Raw genomic sequence first — 15,864 nt, 5'->3', positions numbered from 1 at the left:
TTTCATGAATAGCATAGTTGCAGTCCCAACACAGTTGGTTGTCACTTCTCTGATCAAGGCAAGGTTCCTTTAATCAATCATCCGCATCCATGCTCCCCTCTGTACTTAACTCTTCCACCCCAGTGAACAGTTCCAGCATTGTCCCCCATGCAATCACATCAGTTAGTGCCCCCCTTCTCTCTGAGTGTCATTCGCATAAATTGTTCTTCAGCAGCACCCCATTCCATTAAGTCTCTGAACCAGAGGGGCTCCGGGCGCTCATCCAGCCAATAGCCACCCTACGCTTGGCCAACTGTGTGAGCTTATACGGGATGCTCCTATCCCCGGGTCTTCTCACCACCCCTAAAAGAAATGTCACAGGCGTTACTTCTAGCCCCAGTCCTGTTACCTCCTCTACCCTCCCAACCACCTCCCACCAGTATCGGTGAACCATCTTACAGGACCAAGCCAGGTGTAGAAAGGAAGCAGTGAATGCACCACACCTGGGACACCCAACCCTTCTTGTTGGGTCAATCCTATTAAGATAGTCAGGTGCGATATATGTCTTATGCACAAAGTTGAAGTGTAATAATTTAAACCTATTGTTGCAGGACACCGTACGCACCAGCGATAATGCCATTGCCGAGTCCGCGTCCTCCATGAGAGCCCCCAGTTCATGCTCCCAGGCCCTGCGAGCAACACTCATTATACCTGGTTGATCATCCGGAAGGGCTTTAGAAAACTGAGTGATCAGATGGGTCCCCTCGCCCCAATTTAATAGTCCATTCAACACCATCGATGTCGGAGGGGTCACCGGGAAACTACACCAGATCTCCCTCGCCACACTTTCCAATTTGGCATATTGTAGAAACTGACCTGGAACCAATCCAAATGTGTCCCTAGCATCTGGGAATGAGATAAACTCCCTGTTGGGGTATAGATCTCCCACCACTTCACATCCTCCCAGCCTATAGACTTGCATTGACATTAAATTGTCCATGTCCCTAAAGAGGACTAAATCCCAAATCTTTAATTCTCTATCAAACGGGGCACGCCAAAGGACTTTTCTAACAACCTGCTCCCAAATTTCGGCAGTAGTCTTAACCAGATATGGCACATCCGAATCAGCCCGGCCGCCCGACATCAATAGATGTGCCAACGCCCTCCCACCCAGCATTCCTGTAAATATTCTCTTCTCCCAATTGTACGACTCAGTCATCCATTTTGCAGCATGCTGTAAGTGCGCCGCGTAATAATAATGTCTTATGTTGGGAATTGCTAGTCCTCCCTCTGCCATGTTCCTCTGCAGCATTGACAATGCCACCCTACTACATCGCCCAGCCCACACGTGAAATCAACAAGCTGTATAGGCGTTTAAAGATAGTGGAAACAGAGTCCTGAACCAGATAAAGACACCACGGCAGGAACACCATCTTAGCCACAGCCGCCCTCCCCATCACCGAAAGAGGTAATCTGTTCCAAAACATAACCGAGAGCTTAAGGCCGGACACAACTCGTTCCACATTATGTTTCTCATGCGCCACCACACTGTGAGTAACCCAAATTCCTAAATATCTAAAGCTTTCAAGCTCCTACCTGAGCCCCACCTCCAGTTACTCCTCCTAGGGGGGGTTGGGGGGGGGGCACCACAGAGAGAACCCAACGGGAACAGAAGTGATTTCTTCCTATTCACCTGGAGGCCAGACACGGCCCCAAAAGCCTCCAACAGCTGCAACAACACAGGCGGAGAAGCACTGGGCTCACAAAGATATACCAGCGCATCATCTGCATATAGGCAAAAAGACCCGAAGACCCCAAGGTTCCAACTGATCTTGGAGCCAGATTGCCAGTGGCTCTACCGCTAAGGCGAAAAGGAGCAGCGAAAGCGGACAGCCCTGTCTGGTTCCCCTGACAATCACCCAAGATTCTGAAAGCTCGCCTGCCACCCACACACACATGGAAGGTGCAGTATACAGCAGCTTCACCCATGCACAAAACTGTGGGCTGAACCCCATACCACACAGCACCACCAGAAGGTAGCCCCATTCCACTGTGTCAAAGGCCTTCTCCAGGTCCAATGACACTAGTATCAATTAACCCTCCTCACCCTCAGTTTTATGCAGCACATGAGCCAAGCGACGTAGGTTATAAGTCATGCTACGACCAGGAATAAAACTGCATTGATCATCATGCACCAAGCTCCGGATTACTACTCGGAGCCGAGTAGCCAGTATCTTACACAGGATCTTCAAATCACTGTTCAGCATATTAAGCGGGTGATAGGTGGAGGGATCACCCAGATCAGCCCTAGGTTTGAGCATCAAACACACAATGCCTTGGCACAGGGTTTCCGGCATTTTACCCCGCTGCCGAGCCTCCTCAAATACCGCCAACAATTTTTCATGCAGGAGAAGGGGAAACGCCTGATACAGCTCAATAGGGAACCCATCTCCCCCCGGTGGCCTAAATTTCGTCAATGGCGCCACAGCCTCACTCACTTACTATACAGTTATTGCCGCCTCAAGGGTCTCCCTACACTCAGATTCCAGCCTCGGAAGCTGCATGAGCTGCAGGAACCCCACTAAATAATCATCCGGGACTGGAGCACCAGCCCTCGATACTCGCTGCAGATGCTCCACCAACACCTGAAGGATATCCTTGAGATTGGTAATCATCTCACCGTTGGCATTTCTAATATGTAAAATGCAGGGGGGGGAAGGGGAGAGTCTCCACTTCCCGTTTTAGGGTCCACACCAGTAATTTACCAGATTTGTCCCCCTCCCTATACAGGCACTGTCCAAATGCTGTGAGTGTTACCTTACTTAGGGGGTCATTACAACATTGGTGGTAAAAGCCGCTTATCGCCGTGCAGAAGACCGCCAACACACCGCTGCACCCGCGGAATTCCGCCACAGCTATTATGACCCACATCCCGAAATCCGACAAAATTCAGACACCCACACAAGTCCGCCACACCAAAGGTCAGTGATAAACTGGCGAAAACAAAACCTCCACCATCACGCCAACAGAAATACGCCCACACTATCACGACACACGAATCCACGCGGCGGTCTTTCAACCACGGTATTCCATTGGCAGTGCACACCGCCGCGCTCAAAATACACACACCCATACAAAACACAGCCACATTGGACAATTCGAAATACAAACACCTGATACACATACACACACCACTCCCACACACCCAATACAATATAAAACACACACCCACATCACCCACAAACCCCTACGACCAAAAATTCCCAAAGAAGGCCAGAGAGAGACACCACCATCCACAAAATAGCAGCCACAGGCACTCAACACCATCACTCACACTACTTCCACGCACAAAACACCACACACCACGACATATAACCACACTTATCACCACATACACCACCCTACACATCACCTACACCACCCCATGGCATGGCAAAGACACCCCAGGTTCTCAGAGGAGGAGCTCAGGGTCATGGTGGAGGAAATCGTCCGGGTAGAGCCACAGATATTTGGATCACAGGTGCAGCACACCTTGATAGCAAGGAAGATGGAGCTATGGTGAAGAATAGTCGACAGGGTCAACGCAGTGGGACAGCACCCAAGAAATTGGGAGGACATCAGGAAGAGGTGGAACGACCTACGGGGGGAGGTGCGTTCCATGGTCTCCAGACACAACATTGCGGTACAGCGGACTGGCGGCGGACCCCCACCTCCTCCCCCACAACTAACAACATGGGAGGAGCAGGTCTTGACTATACTGCATCCTGAGGGCCTCGGAGGAGTCGGTGGAGGAATGGACTCTGGTAAGTCACATATTAACTATCATATCCCACACCCTACCTGCATGCTATCACAGACCCCCCACCCTCGCCCCCTCCCCTATCACTCCAACTCCTCACAAATGTACTAATAACACAAACCACCCATCCCAACACCAAGCCCTGCATGGCACAACAAAGCATGGACACCCATCACTAAAGCATGCCCACTGCACATACCCATAACACCCCCCTCAACCATCATCACACAAGCCCCCACACAGGAGTGCTAGCACTGGGCTACACGGTCACCCACCCATTGCCCACCATGACACACCCAGATGCAATAATCATGCTTTTACACCCCTGCAGGACCACTACCCAATGTCACCAGACAGGAGGGTCCAGACATCTCCACCCCACCCACAGAAGAGGCCCACAGTGATGACAGCAGCTCTGTCCAACTGGATCCAGATGACCAGCCCGGACCATCGTGGGCCTCTGGACAGTCGGTTCCCCACACCCAGTCACAGGCCACCACAGACCTTCCACCCTCTGGTAACACCAGCACTGCACCCACTCAGCGGGCCCATACCTCCGTCCCCAGGACACGCCAATCAGATGTGTGTCCACCACTACAGGGAACCCAGGATAACCCACCACCCCAACAACAACAGGAACCTGGGGGCAGTGGCAGTGGGCACATGGTCCAGGGGATGGAGGCCCAGGAACACAGGGGAACTGGGAGGGCTGCTGTGCAACAGGGGGCGGACAGGCCTAGGGAACCCACTCTCCACGAGGCCCTCTCCTCCATCATGGGAGCATACCACCACTCCCAGGAGACTATGCCAACGGTCCTGGCCAAGTTTCAGGAGACCCAGCGGCTGCAGGAGGAACAGTATTTGGGCTTCAGGGAGGAACTCAGAACCATCAGCACCGCCCTGGGCACCATCATAGGGGTGCTGAAGGAGATACTTAACACCAGGAGGGACACTGTGGCACTCAAAGGGGCCCCTGACACTAGCATGGACGATGAACTGCCCACCACCTCCGCCGGCGCTAGTGGACAGCAGCCACCGCCACAGGACCACCACACCAGCACCCCACCCCCTGCAGACGGAGAACCACCCCGCAAACGGTCCCTGAGATCCAGGAACAAGACAGAGCATGATGCCAAGACCCCCGCCAAGAAATGAGACCACCCTGATTGTCATCCTACTGTCCCACTGTGTAACCCTGTCCATATTGGAACTGCCCCAGCTCCACTTCCTATGCCCCTTTGGACAATGCACGTGTGAGACTAATAGGCTGGACTCTGCCATGGACATTCTTCCACCATCACCCCTCACCATTGGACAACCCCCCTCCAATATTGAGCACTAAAATAAACACCCTTGAAGCACAAAACAATCTGGAGACAGTCTGTGATTTCGAAAATGTGTATTAGCAATGACAGTGAAAAAATGTGTTTTCAAATGTAATGTCAACATACCTATGTCACACATCTCAAGTCCATGAGGAATCTAAGCAGATGACACACGTTGGAAACCACACCTGTGAAACCGTAATGGAAATGTACAACTCAGTTACCATATACTGGTTGAAATCGACAGACAGGATAGAGGTAGAAGTGTAAAAGTACTTGTAGTAGGCAGGAATGTATTCAAACCTGTGTTTCACAGGAAATATTGCTGGATAACTGAGTCCCTGTTGTCAATGTCTTCTTCCTCTGCTTCCTCCTCATCACTGTCCACAGGCTCCACAGCTGCCACAACACCGCCATCTGGACCATCCTCATGCAGAAAAGGCACCTGTTGTCGCAAAGCTAACTTGTGAAGCATATAGCAGGCCACGATGATCTGGCACACCTTCCTTGGCGAGTAGAATAGGGAACCACCTGTCATATGGAGGCACCTGAACCTGGCCTTCAGGAGGCCGAAGGTGCGTTCGATCACCATCCTAGTCCGCCCATGGGCCTCATTGTAGCGTTCCTCTGCCCTGGTCCTGGGATTCCTCACTGGGGTCAGTAGCCATGACAGGTTGGGGTAACCAGAGTCCCCTAATAGCCACACCCGGTGCCTCTGGAGTTGACCCATCACATAAGGGATGCTGCTATTCCGCAGGATGTAGGCGTCATGCACAGAGCCAGGGAACATAACATTTACCTGGGAGATGTACTGGTCGGCCAAACATACCATCTGTACATTCATCGAATGATAACTCTTCCGGTTCCTGAAGACCTGTTCACTCCTGTTGGGGGGGGGAGGGGAGCGGGGGGTAACAGAGCTACATGGGTCCCATCAATGGCACCTATGATGTTAGGGATATGTCCAAGGGCGTAGAAGTCACCTTTAACTGTAGGCAAATCCTCCACCGGAGGGAAAACGATGTAGCTCCGCATGTGTTTCAGCAGGGCAGACAACACTTTGGACAACACGTTGGAAAACATAGGCTGGGACATCCCTGATGCCATGGACACTGTTGTTTGAAAGGACCCACTTGCAAGGAAATGGAGCACGGATAGCACCTGCACTTGAGGGGGGATCCCTGTGGGATGGCAGATTGCTGACATCAGGTCTGGCTCCAACTGGGCACACAGTTCTTGGATTGTGGCACGGTCAAACCTGTAGGTGATAATCCAATGTCGCTCCTCCATTGTCAACAGGTCCACCAGCGGTCGGTACACCGGAGGATTCCGCCATCTCCTCACATGTCCCAGCGGACGGTGCCTAGGAAGGACAACAGCGACCACAGAGTCAAACAACTCAGAGGTATGTACCCACAGTCTACACAGAACACCATTCATACACAGAATCTGGCCTGTATTTGTGTTGTGCGACAAGGCCTAGGTCTGTGTGACGCAGTTGTGAACTAGGCCATGTGGGCCCCTGAAATGGCGGCTGCCTGACCTCTAAAGTGGGACAATGGGATGTGAGGTAACTGCGCTGGCGTTGTACACCGTCGTGGTAGGCGGTCGAAGACCGCGGCGCAATGCTGCATTGGTTAACATTGGACCCTATAGGTCCTAGGAGCTAATGACGATGTATGCTGGCGGTGATGGTACGCACCGCCGCGGACGTGACCGCCATTTTCTATCTGTTCAATCACTCGATACCTGATCTTCGACAGGAGAGAACCTACACTGCAAGAGCGGCTGTGACCTCGGTCTGGAAGAGACAATGGCTCGTGCGTCTGGGGAAAGGGCCCCTGCCTTCACTGCAGAGGAGTTGGAGAAGCTCGTGGACGGGGTCCTCCCCCAGTACACGCTACTCTACGGTCCTCCAGACCAACAGGTAAGTACACTGGGAGCACGTTGTATGGGCTATGCCTGTGTGGAGAGGGCTGGTTGTAAGAATGAAGGGGGCAGAGTTCTGCGTGCATGAAGGACTGTGAATGCATGTGCCACATGGCAAGGGTAGGGATGTGGACCACTCACTTAGACGGTGCAGTTGGTAATGACTTCTCTTCTTCCCTGTACATGTCATGTAGGTCAGCGCCCACCAGAAGAAGGATATTTGGCATGCCATCGCCAAGGACGTCCGGACCCTGGGGGTCCACCACAGACGGAGGACCCACTGCCGTAAAAGATGGGAGGACATTCGCCGCTGGAGCAAGAAGACGGCGGAGGCTCCGCTGGGGATGGCCTCCCAACGTGGGAGGGGTGCCCGTCGCACCATGACCCCCCAGATGTTCCGGATCCTGGCGGTGGCCTACCCTGAGTTGGATGGGCACTTGAGGGCATCACAGCAGACACAAGGGGTGAGTACACTCTCATTCAGCGGACTTTGCGCGCAGTGAATGTGTCTGGGTGGGGGAGGAGGGCTGTGGGGTTCCCGAGGCCAGGGCGAGTTCCGTAGGTTAGGCCCCTCCGTAATGCAGGCCATGTGGCACCCCACCCCACCTCTGTAGAGTGCCAAGTACAGGTATACATGCCCCTGTGTCATCTATGTGTGCAGATGTCGACCATAGCCATGTAGGCCATATCCCAGGAATTGCATCTGTAGAGCCCAACAGCGCGACGTAGTGCAGGGGGCTGCTGTGTCTGTATTGTCCGCCAACGCTAGCGGTAAGTCATGCACTCAACCTGTCTTTCTTCTGTCTTTCCCCCCCCCCCCCCCTTTTTGTGGTCTTCCTGTTCTTGTGTGCATCAGCATCATCAGGCGGAGGTACAGTGGCACCGGAGCACGAGGGAGCTGCATCCCACATGGCCATGGAGGGCCACACCATGGACTCGGAATACACCAGTGGGACGGAGGGCGAGGGGAGCTTCACGGCGGTCACAGGATCTGCAACCAGCAACACTGACTCATCCTCCGATGGGAGCTCCCTTGTGGTGGCGGCAAAATCTGTGCCCCCCACTTCTACAGGTACAGCCGCCACCCACCCCTACCAGCAACGCCCTCCCAGCAGCCCATCAGCCTTCGCCCCGTGCCCGTTCACCCAGGAGGGTGGGCATCACCTTCGCCCCAGGCACCTCAGCCCCTGTCACCTCTGCTGCCCTCAGTGAGGAGGCCATTGACCTCCTCAGGTCCCTCACTGTTGGGCAGTCTACCATTTTGAATGCCATCCAGGGTGTAGAAAGGGAAATGCAACACACAAATGCATTCCTGGAGGGCATTCATTCTGGTCAGGCTGCCCTTCATCGAACCCTGCAAACTCTGGCCTTAGCACTGGTGGCAGCCATTGTCCCTGTCTCTAGCATCCCCCTCCAACTTCCTCCACCCAGACCCAATCCCCTGTACCCCAGCCTATCCCAAGCACACCATCAGACCAGCCTGCACACACCTCACCACACAAGGGACGCTCAGGCAAACATAAGCACCACACATCCCACAGGCACTCACGCAAGCATCACACACATACAGACACACCAATCTCCACTGCCTCCACTGTGTCCCCCTCCTCCTCGTCTTCCTCCTCCCTCCCAGTCTCGTCTACACTCTCACCTGCATGCACTACCACTACAGCCACTACGTCCCGCACCAGCACACCCACCACCACACCCAGCTCATGTGCAGTCACCACCCCCACTACCATTTACACGTCCCCTGTCTCCTCTCCCAGTGTGTCTGTGACGCCCCCTCCAAAGATACACAAACGCAGGCACACACCCACCCAACAATCATCCACCTCACAACAGCCTCCAGCGCATGCACCTTCACCCAAAGTCACCAAACGTACACTTCCTACAACCACTACCTTTTCCTCCACTCCCAAACCCCCTCCAGCTACCCATCCCAGTGTTCCTAAGAAACTGTTCCTGGCCAAGCTTGACCTCTTTCCCATCCCCCCCTCCAAATCATAGGTCCCGTACTAACACCTCAGCCAAAAAATCTCCGGGACCAGTGGTGCCTGTTGCTACAGGTATGTGGAGTGCACCGGCCACCAGGACAGCCAGGGTGTCACGGAGCCATAGCACAGCCAGTTCCCCACCTGTGAAGCACCAGAAGTTGGACAGTGCCCGGCAGGAGAGGTGGAAGACTCCAGGCAGCAAAGCCGCTCACAAGAGTCCCGGGGGGAGTGTCGACTCAGCTGTGACTCCTCCTAAGGTGGGGAAGGGGCAGAAGAAATCTCCAAAGTCTGGGAGGAGCAGCATGGCGGAGAAGACCGCCATCATCCCCGCTGCCCAGGAGGCCACCGCCAGCCCAATCGTCACTGGCCAGGAGGCCACCGCCAGAGTCATTGGCCAGGAGGCCACCGCCAGAGTCACTGCCCAGGAGGGCAGCCCAATCGTCACTGACCAGGGGGCCACCGCCAGAGTCACTGCCCAGGAGGCCAGCCCCACCGTCACTGGCCAGGAGGCCACCGCCAGAGTCACTGCCCAGGAGGGCAGCCCAATCGTCACTGGCCAGGAGGCCACCGCCAGAGTCACTGCCCAGGAGGGCAGCCCAATCGTCACTGGCCAGGAAGCCACCGCCAGCCACAGCCCAGCTGACCCATGAAGGACCGCTAGCCACAGGCCTGCTGGGCAATGAAGGATCGCCTTGGCAAGCACCGCTGAACAGGGCAAGCACAGCTGAACAGGTCAGAAACTGCAAACTCAAGCACCACTGAACAGGGCAAAGACCGCCATGGCAAGCACCGCTGAACAGGGCAAGCACCGCTGAACAGGTCAGAAACTGCAAACTCAAGCACCACTGAACAGGGCAAAGACCGCCATGGCAAGCACCACTGAACAGGCGATGAACAGGGCAAGCACCGATGAACAGGTCAGAAACTGCAAACTCAAGCACCGCTGAACAGGGCAAAGACCGCCAAGGTGAGCACCGCTAGCCCATTAGCGGGCAGGGGCAGTGACGCAACTGGGACCGTCACGGGGTGAGTGCTGCACCCTGGGCACCAGTCCCCCTCCAGAACCAGTGGAAACATGCATCCACTCAGTCTGTCCTTGGCAGGATGAAGCACTCTGGGCACCAGTCCCCATCCAGAACCAGTGGAGACATGCATCCACTCCGTCTATCCTTCACAGGAGGAAGCACTCTGGGCACCAGTCCCCCTCCAGAACCAGTGGAGACATGCATCCACTTGAGAGACTGTGGCTTTGCACTCCCCAGGATGGTACAGTGGGAAAACCACCCACTGTAGAGACTTGAGAGACTGTGGCTTTGCCCTCCGCAGGATGGTACAGTGGGCAACCCACCCACTGTAGAGACACGAGAGACTGTGGCTTTGCACTCCCCAGGATGGTACAGTGGGTAACCCACCCACTGTAGAGACTTGAGAGACTGTGGCTTTGCACTCCCCAGGATACATCAATGGGCATGGAGCCCCCTCGTGGATCTGGCGCGGTGCACTCATCCGGCTGAGATGCCCCCCCTTTCCCTTCCCCGAGGTGCCTGTTGTATTTCTATCTGATGCCCCTGCAGTGTTCTCTCCGTTTTGATCAGGTATCTAGTGTGGGCCTCGCCCATGCATTTTGGGCCCAGTGGTCCACAGACAATGAATGGTGCATTACCTGCACTACTAATCGTCATGTATATTCTGTTTAATGTGTGTGTGTATATATATATATATATATATACACGTATATATTTGGTTACTGTATTTTGATATATTACAATGGTTCAACTCATTTCCTTTGGTCTTTGCATTCTTTCTGGGGGGGGTTGGGGGTTGTTACTGTAATATTTGGATAAGCATTGGTGTGTGTGTGTTGTAGTGGGTGAGGTTCGGGGTGGGGGTTGGGATGTTGGTTGTGTGTGTCCCTGTGTTTTTCCCTCCCCCTCCCCTATGTCGTAGGTGCAGTACTCACAGTAGGTCTTCGCCGCCGCTGATGCTCCTCGTAGATGAGCAGGAAGACTATCGCAGGGAGAATATGGAGTTCCGGCTCCATGGTGCCCTCCTTCCTCGTGGAGTGTGTAGAGGTGAGCGTTTTCCCTTTGAAATGGCTGTTTCCGCCGTGTTTTTATCCGCGGTGAATCCGCCCCGGAAAAGGTGGCGGATTGGTAGGTTGTGATACTGTGGGCGGTACATTGTCCTCCGCCTGTCTGTTGGCGGTGACCGCTGCGCTGTTTGTCTGTACCGCCGTGGCGGTCGGAGTGTTAAAGTGGCTATCTTTGTTGGCGGTTTCCTCCACGGTCATAATTTAAATTTTTTTACCGCCGGCCTGTTGGCGGTTTTACCGCTGCTTTAACACCGACCGCCAGGGTTGTAAGGGCCACCTTAATGTGTCCTAGCAACTGTTCACTGTCTTATATAATCAGAGTTGCTCCCTTTCAGCCTCCCATGGTGTTGGCGTCTGACACTGTAGAACCGCCAGATTGTCTTCCCACTCAGTGAGTTCTTGCTCCATTTGTGTATGCACCCCACATGCGGTACCTATACAGACCCCTCTCACTACAGCCTTTAGCGCCTCCCATTCCATACCCCTAGAATCCATTGTGGACCAGTTCAAGTAATCATTAATGGCATCTGCCACCTTATCACAACACCCACCGTCTGTCAGAAAACGGGGAGGCATACGCCAACTACGTGTTAACCTGGTATTATCAGCTCCCCATTGCAGCTGCATCAATACCGGTGCATGATCAGTCAGAAACCTGCCCAGATGACAAGACGTCCAGAATCTGTGAGGACTTTCGTCCACCCAAGAGGAACCGATCTAGCCGATTTTGTGTTGTGCGTCTTAGAATGACAGGTGTTCTCCCTACCCTCCAGGTGTAGTGTCCTCCAGGCGTCCCATAGCCCTAAGTTCCGCATCACCTCTGCAAGAAATCTCGTCATCAGCAGTTTAGTCTCTTATCTAGGCGGGAGACGATCCTTCTCGCCATGCAAAATACAATTGTAATCGCCAGCTCATATGATAGACGTGTCCACCCCATCCCAAGTTGGGTGCATAAATGCTACGAATGGTTAGGGGTGCCCCATCTAATGTGCCCTGAACAAGTGCATATCTTCCCTCAACATCCACTTCACTGTAAATGTGGGCAAAGGGGACCCCCGGGGTGACCCATATTGTCACACCTCTTGCATAAGAGGAGAAGGATGAGGAGAACATCTGACCCCGCCATTTCTGTGCTATTTTTTGCGTTTCCTCCTCAGTCATTTGCGTTTCCTGGAGACAGGCTATATGAACCTTATGACGCCCAGAATGGAATGCACCCTGTACCGTGTAGTGTAGTTCTTTAGCCCCCTGACGTTCCACGTCAGTATGTTAATCCGATGACCCATACCAAAACTTCGTTACCATCCGTCCCTCTGGTCCTCCACTCATCTCCCCCCTCCCGAGGAGATAATGCAAAGTGAACACCCATTTCACCCCTCGCATACAGACACACACTGCTGTTGTGAACTTCAAACAATTGCAAACCTGACCAACTGGATAACCCAACTCCCCATTACCCTCCCCAGATGAACAGTAGAATAAACATATCAAACCATACTGTAGATCCATGTTTGTAAATGCTGCCAGGACAACAGCCTAATCCCCAAACCCCCAGCTTCTATGTCCTACCACAACCATGGAGTAACCATCCCCCATCCCGACCACAGTACACTAGCACCTGAATACCTACTCTACATAAATCAGTAAACGCATTGTTTCCCCCCCTTGACCGTTACAAATGCAAATTCAAAATCAAGTAGTGCCTCATCGAGGACTTGACCACCATGCAGCACAAGTGCCTCCGCAGAGACATAGGCCCCCGATCATGAGAGCACGGCAGCAGCCATCAGACATAAGCAGCAGTCAAGAATCCACAGGACACTTCTCCGCACCGTGGTCCAGCGCCCCCACCAATCCATCAGCCAAACCAGGAGTCACGCCGCCATTGTCCCATCGTGTTGAATCTCAATTCAATAAGCAGAGTCAATGTCTACCACCTGTCCTGCAGTACCCTTCATCTGATTCTCCCCGCGGATTCTTCAGTCCGGGCCGTACGCACCAGAGGTAAGAGAAACCGCCAAGCTGGTCCTCTCCGGCCTGCCAGGAGCAACTTTGTCCCACATCACCAAACCTCCTTCGGTCGTTCAAAAAAGTGGGATTTCCCCCTAGATAGCACCTTCAGGTGTGCCGGGTACAGCAACATGTATCTGAGGTTCATGTCACGGAGCTTGGCTTTCACCTCCAGAAACCCGTCGGGCTATAATTGCCCTTGGGGGCGCCCTGGGATGAGGAGGTGCAACCAGAGCCCTGGGAGCGAGCTCCACCATGAACCTGTCTTGCTGCAGCACATCCTTAATCCATCTCTCCACAAAGCTTTCCACCCTGGCCCCCTCCACATGTTCCGGGAACCCTAGCAGGCGAACATTATCCCTACAGGACCTGCCCTCTGCATCCTCCAACCTCGTCTCCAGCCTTCTGACCGTGGAATTGACCTGCACCTTCTGTTTGCGCAGAGCGCCCACCTCCGCCTGTAGCTCCAAGATGGAACCCTCTGCTACCTTGACCTTCTCAGAGACCTTTATGCGATCCACCCATAGGAGGTTTACCTCCACTGCCACTGTTCCTATCTTCCCCTCAAGGGATACTCTAGAGCCCTGTAAAGTGGCAAGGAGTTCAGCCCGCGAGGGCTCCTTGGCAGTCACCTGCGTGCTCAGACCAGCTCCGGGCTCCTCAAAATGAGTCGGACGCTGTGAGACAGGCACCGGTGTGGTGTATTGTTCCATGGTATTCCCCTGTGATGCCAGTGCCGCTGTCTGCCGGTGCCGCCCCTTGGTCAGGCAAGAGCAGTCTCTTGGTTACGCAGTGCCCCTAGCCAAGCTGAGCCATTATATCGCACAGGCAGTCCCTTGCTCAGTCCATCTGTGCTCCCCCAAAGAGTGCCACACAGCAAGCACAATGTCTCTTCACCCCATGGGCCCGTGACCAGGCCAAGGACCGTACATCTACAAGTAAGCTCTCCGCATGAGGAGCCACAGCCCTCCCCACCAGGCCGCTCTCCAGTCGCTCCTCCACTGTTCTCGCTGAACTGGATCTCTGCCCATTTCCTGGGTCCCCGCTCCTCACCGTCTTTTTGGGCCCGCCCACGCAACAGGCCACACAGATCAAAAGGCTGGGGACCCGCAACTCCTCCTCAGGGAGCCGTCCAACCACCAGCACATGCCAGAAAATTCCCCAAAAGTCTGGCAGAGGCGGCTGCGCCCCAGACTCCTCCTTGCACTGCACAGACGCACTCCTCGCAGCCCACGCGGCCCCCAATTCGGGGATCTGGAGCCAGAGCTGAGTTTATGGGGTGTCAAAGAGATCAGGGCACCTTTCCTTGTCGGGGGGGGGACCTCGAAACTCAGGTCCCCCAGGATCAGGCCAGGATAGCGGGAGCTCACTAAGAGCGCGTCCCGCCGGCCATCTTGCTTGGCCACCCCCCCACCATTCATATTTAAGGACACTCAATACCTCCCTCTCCTCCTCTTCTTCTTCTTCTTCTGACCAGATGGGAAAAGCAATATTACGATAAAGCTTATTCAACATTTATTAAAATTTGCCTAGCTTCATTATAAGATATGCACCAAATTGCTTAAATCATGCAGTTATGTATTGCTTGCCCTACTTCTCTCCCAGATGATAATCAATCAGTGGGCAATAAGTGAGATATACAACATATCTCATGCACGCATGCTAATTACTGGCTGGGAGAAGATCGAGAGCCAATGCAAATTAGCCTCCAGGAACTTCAGGCAGGTAAAAGGTAAATAAGTTAATTTTCCTTAATATTTATTAAACATTGCACTGTTTTTTATTTGCATTTTTAATAAATGTTAAAAATAGTTGTTTATTATTTTTCTAGCTGGTCCCATTTTCAAGATGTAGAATTAGTTTTTTAATCTGTACTTTGGTTTTCTACATAGGACAGCCAGGCCTTTGAAAGTGAAAATAGCTTTTGGGTGATAACCACTGTAAGGTCATGATAAAACTAAATTTCTTTATGTTCTACTTTTAAATAGCATGCAACCTGCTCAGTGGGTTACATTGTCTACATAGGAGTGACTTAATATTTAAAAGAAAGATTTCTACCTGCCAAAAGGGAGCATTCTGATAGGTCGCAGAACATGTTTTGCACTGTTACAGTCAGGTTACAGTGGTGGGCCTGAAGTCTTATTTGCACGGTCACTGTAGTGGATGGAATGATAGGTGCTGCATTCTACTAGAAACATCTAACGTACAGACACTCGGTACATTTTGTACCCTATCCTAAGGACTTATACGTAAGTTTAATACACCAATTAGGTATGTATCAATTTCATCACGATGAAAGGAGAAGCACAGACATTTTTAATCACTGACTAGCAAGGATAACGTGCACACAATTCTATAACCAGCAAAAATAGAGTGCGGCAAAAAAAGGTTAAGTAATCTTTGGTGACCATGCAGAAAATTCAGATTTCCTAGAACCACACCTGCCATCAATAATTTCTTTTTTGAAAAAACAAAATATTTCTGTTAAACTGTACATTACTAGAATCTAAGGCACACCACACAAGCACCCAATCTACGTTTAAAAAAAACAAGTTTTACTGTACACACAATGGTTCAGATATCTCATATTCTTTTAAACAGACATCCAACTGCATTTTCCATCCATTATTAATACTACATACCATTGTTTCTATTTTATGTACAAACAGTCGACCAGAGACTGCACATGCCTGACAGAACCATTTCAAAAGCAGGCATACAACATAGCGCTAA

Source organism: Pleurodeles waltl, chromosome 1_2 (assembly GCF_031143425.1).
Source record: "Pleurodeles waltl isolate 20211129_DDA chromosome 1_2, aPleWal1.hap1.20221129, whole genome shotgun sequence".
Classification (NCBI taxonomy): domain Eukaryota; kingdom Metazoa; phylum Chordata; class Amphibia; order Caudata; family Salamandridae; genus Pleurodeles; species Pleurodeles waltl.
The sequence above is the reverse complement of the archived record's forward strand: the minus strand, read 5'-3'. Positions refer to the sequence as shown.